Source organism: Triticum urartu, chromosome 6, assembly GCF_003073215.2.
Source record: "Triticum urartu cultivar G1812 chromosome 6, Tu2.1, whole genome shotgun sequence".
Classification (NCBI taxonomy): domain Eukaryota; kingdom Viridiplantae; phylum Streptophyta; class Magnoliopsida; order Poales; family Poaceae; genus Triticum; species Triticum urartu.
In genome coordinates, this window is record NC_053027.1 from 560,912,658 (window position 1) to 560,917,559 (window position 4,902).

The 4,902-nt window shown below is 38.7% G+C and overlaps 2 long non-coding RNA genes across 2 annotated transcripts; both read right to left on the reverse strand.

Annotated features, from left to right (window-relative positions):
• Nucleotides 1-425: 425 nt before the first annotated feature.
• LOC125513011 lies at nucleotides 426-1,241 on the reverse strand. The gene is made up of 3 exons (XR_007285635.1): nucleotides 816-1,241; nucleotides 665-740; nucleotides 426-588 (listed from the first exon to the last, which is right to left on the reverse strand). It is a non-coding gene; the product is annotated as an uncharacterized LOC125513011 (long non-coding RNA).
• Nucleotides 1,242-2,038: 797 nt separating this feature from the next.
• On the reverse strand, nucleotides 2,039-4,077 carry LOC125513012. Its single transcript, XR_007285636.1, has 4 exons — nucleotides 3,886-4,077; nucleotides 3,518-3,610; nucleotides 2,933-3,063; nucleotides 2,039-2,830 (listed from the first exon to the last, which is right to left on the reverse strand). It is a non-coding gene; the product is annotated as an uncharacterized LOC125513012 (long non-coding RNA).
• Nucleotides 4,078-4,902: the final 825 nt, after the last annotated feature.

Sequence of the window (4,902 nt, forward strand, 5' to 3'; positions counted from 1 at the left end):
CTTTCATATACAAAACATTTTGATCTGAGTTACGATTATTTTTCTATGAATTTTCAAATATTTAGTGAATTTCTGGAAATTTTTTATTTAGTTTAAACTGAATTGACCAAGTCAATTTGACTAGTCAAAAGGGGAGGTGTGAACCATGTGTCATAAACTTAAATATTTTAATCTAATTTATCTTTTTATCTAATAGTAGGGTCTATATGTCATATACACTACACCTAACCACTAATTAGCCTAACTACTACTACCAGTAGAGTGCCCGTGCGTTGCCACGGGCTCTTGAAATAGTTTGCAAGAGTTACATGTTAAATTTCACACGTACAAACAATATAACACAAACACAATTATTGAATAATTGAAGTCCATTTTTGGAATGTAAATTAATAACAAAAAGAAGGATTAACGACATGTCCATGTAACAAACTGAGCCATGTTCGATCTTAACATCTATTACAAAACTGTCAATATCTAGATGATGTGCTTAAAAAATTCTTTCACAATATCAAGAAAGTTACCTTTAGCTTCATTCCCACGTTGTTTTAGAAAGTATAATAAAAATTATTTCCTCAACTCATACCCATCCTACATAAATAATATATGTAGTTAGTATGAAAATTTCACGCCGAAGGTCTTAAATCATGTAACGGACAATACTTACCTCGCAAACCGGCTTGACCAATTCTTGACTGTTCCACCAGAACATAAAATGAAAAACAAAATAGCCCGACACATTCCTGCAGTTTTTAAAATTAATAATATAAAAAATATAGTGATAACAAAAAGAAATGTTTTTATTATGAATTCATTACCCGTCTATACTTGTTGAAATACCAACCAGAAATAAATGTTGTCATTTAGATATATCGGAATTCCAACCAGGCAGCTTTATTTCGAGTGCTTCTTTGAAATCCCTTGCAAAACTTTTAAATTTCAGTGCATGCCTCAAATTTTTATCCTCTAAGATTGTGATGTTTGAATAGGGTCTATAATATATAGACGACGTGCCTCTTTGTCGATGACGTATAAGATGTATCGGCCGATGGATACATAGGGAAGATAAATCTACAAGTGAATCTATTAGAAACAACAAATAAACCATGATAACAATAGACAAAATACTTTACTTATCATGTTACACGATGAGATGTTGTTGTCTATCCCAGGCCAGCTATCAAATAATGTTGCTAACGTCTGGATAGTTTCCTTCTCGCAAAACTTCTTACCTCGTGTTAACTCTAGCATCATGGACTAAGTAAAAAAGGAAATATTGTTTCAACATTTTGATACTAATGCCACATACTAAGTAAAAAAGGAAATATTGTTTCAACATTTTGATACTAATGCCACATAGAATGAAGAGTTACGATAACTTACACAAAATCTTAGATCCATGTAGTGTATAGGAGGGTATGTGAAAAATACTCCCTCGTCACATGCCAATTTTCTAGAAAAAATGTGTTTGAAATTATATAGTAAGAATATGAAGAGAAATGTTACTCGGTTATGCAGTCAACCAAAACAAATTCAAGAATATTAACACCATGCAGAATGTTGAAAGCTTCTGTTGACCACTGACCACCAACATGTTTTCAGAAAAATTGTGCCTCAAACAGTATATGAAAATACAATGGTAGTTTTTCAACCTGCTATGTGCATTATACACAAGTTCATATCATTTTAATAAGTTGACAATGTTCAGCTAATTCAGGCAGAGAACAAGTTTTCCTTTCTTAGTTCACCCGTTTGCTCATAAAAAGGAAGCTTAGAATATTTGATGTGCAGATTAACCAGAGACAATATAAGCTTCAGTATAACCCACAGATAACTTGGTATGGACTGAAACAATAAAGCTCCTTTAAACCATGGACATTTATTTTCATTATAAGCAGTGATCAACATGTACTTACTAATAATTATTATTCAAAACTTGATGTACTACTAATAATTACAAAAAATCCGCAAAGAACTTGAGAGGTAAGCACGGAGTTAATCAATAGTTACTACCAATAATTTTTAAATATAGAGATTCATGAGGGACAAAATAGGTATAGAACAACAAATGCACAATTGGCATTGTGGGATCAAAAGAATCTTCTATACAATATAATGCACCATCAGCTCGTCGCTAACTGCTTGCAAGAGTATTCTTTAACATCAAGCATAAAAAAGTACAATCAGAGTACCATTGCTCTCTTTCCGACGGTAGATATTCACCTAAACAACATGTTTGATAATCTAGTAACATGCAACTTTGTCACAACAATACCCACTCTCCACCCCAGTTAAACTAAAGCAAAAGGCTTCTCTAAAGACATAGACAGAATGTTGCTCATATCTAGCAACAACATAACCATCCCCTATCAGCCAATGCCCTCCATCCCTCCCTCTCTCTCTCTCTCTCACACACACACACACACGCGCGCGCGCACACACACACACACAACAAAGCTAGAACAACAACAGGTAGCACGACGCGGCCACATCCCATCGTCTCATCTCCCAGAGAAGGTGATACTGCTGCATCGCAATGGAGCCGGTAGAAAGGTTTGACCGCACAACACACAAACACCACCAAATTGTGGGGCCATTCGTGATCTACGCTTTCCTGGTTCCCACGGCGTCAAGGTTAATTTCTTTTGTGGGTCAAGATTTTCAAGAGAAGATAACCTCACCTCCGAGCCACCATGTCCATCATACACGCTGAGCATCTCTCCTCCCGTGACTTGGCCTTTTACTATTGTAGTAACAACCATGTCATCCCAGTACTTGTTATTCATGTTATTCTATCGATGGAATAATTTGAGTTTTTCGACCGAACGCTTGTCTGCATTTGAGGACAAATAAATTAGCTGAGACAACCAAGTAAATAAGTTCAAATTAATAGGATAAAATATAAATCGAGCACTGAGGCAAGTAATATCATTACCAATCTTGTATCTTCTTCCGATGTCCAAGCCATACGGTGTGCGATCCTACCGGGCTCTGAATTCGCTTCAAGACGGACGACAAGCCATGACCATCTAGACTCATTTAATCCTTTTGAAATGAGGAGCCTATCTGTTAAGGAACGCTAGGTTCAGACATGACTGATAGACTATTTCAAGAAACAATGGTACAGGCAAAAAAATACAAACAACTGCATGTTAGGATTAGATGGGAACCCGAGAAGCTACTAAACCTACATATCTACAACTAAGCAGGAATATTCATATGATTATACTGCACACAATGATTTGTATCTCAGTAAACTCCTTGCAGTCCAAAAGGAATCTGCACTACTAAGACCTACAAAGTCAGTTACAGAAAGTTGCTTAACTACATTATTATCTCAGAATTTCATTACATACTACAGCAGTAGCAAGAAAGCATCTTGGTTCAGCTTATGCAAGTACTATAATGTGATCTTAAGAAAGAAAAGAGTAAATTGGTCAGCTTACGCAACTACCAAAATTTTACCTTACACAATTTTGTTATAGTTTCACGCAAAAAAAATATGGCACAAGTGCACAACCTTTAGGAGCTGAAAAATACTGGATAACATCTCAATGAAAACATGTTGTAACACAACTGCACAAAAAGTATTATGCCAAGAGCACCAGCCCACCTGCAAAAATTGATGTAGGCCAGCTTTAACATTTTGAGCAACACACACAAAACAAATTAACCCTGAAGTCTTGAATTGACCATTGGGCATGCATTTAGCTTCACTATCATACTTCATATGTATGCTTTACTAAATCAATGATCAAAACATCATTGTCGTATCCAAAAAAACAGAACACGACTTTGACGCTCTTATAGAATATAATACAATGAAAAAGTTTAAGAAATATAAGAGAACACTTTCAGCTTCAGATGTATCAAGTATCTTACTATTACCTATCATTGTATGATGCTTTAGTTCCAAGAACTGACATGAATCAACTAAATGCCTTTCTTGAAAATAAGAAAAATATTGTTCCTTATTTTTGCCATCGGTTCCTCTGCTATTCTTGTTAATATATAACCAGAACACACATAGTGATAAGCTCTTTTGCAGGGACATGAAAAGATACATTAGATCTAGATGGATGGATGGATGAATAGCGTATGCATATACTTTGTGACAATTTAGAAACAGTATATATATATCACAAATGATACACCTTTTTTAGATCATGATACACTAATCTACTACCACTATAAAAGAAAGAGAGGACGGAGAACCAGATCATCCTATCCATCGAAACCTGCAATCTGATGGTCTACATCCCTCCAGCATACTAAACGTGTTTTACGCTTTAATTACCCACCATGCCATCTACTACCCCTATAAAAGAAGAGAGGGGCAGATCCAAACAATCAGGTCCGTACATTTATAACAATCTGATGGTCCATAATCCTTCCCTGTTTGATGCTACAAGCCACGCATTAAGGCCATCGCTAACCCTGCTCCGCGGTTAAAAAATATCTACCCACCACGCACGCACGATCTCTCGCCCCCCGCATCCTCCCGCACGGGCCGTTCCTCCACGCCCGCACGACCTCTCGCCATCTCCTCCTCCCGCACGGGCCATTCGCCGCCCCGCCGTTCCTCCCGCGGCCGTCAGCCGCAGCCAGAGCCACACCTCCCCGCCGCTCAGCTTGGCGGAGCCGCCGGAGCCACCCCCTTCGCCGCCATCCAGTAGCTGGCAACCGGCGCGCTCCCACGTCGCCGCCGGTGGGCCGCCGCAAGACCGTCGTCGGCCGCGTCCGTACACTCATCCATCTGCATAGCCCCGGCTTCGTCTCCTCCGCGCCGAGGCTGTACGCGCCCTTGATTTGGACGGCAGTACCACCGGGGCGCATCACCTTCTTGCGCCTCCCACATCGGCCTCCATCTCCATGGTTGTCCTCCTCTGTACCCAATGACTGTCT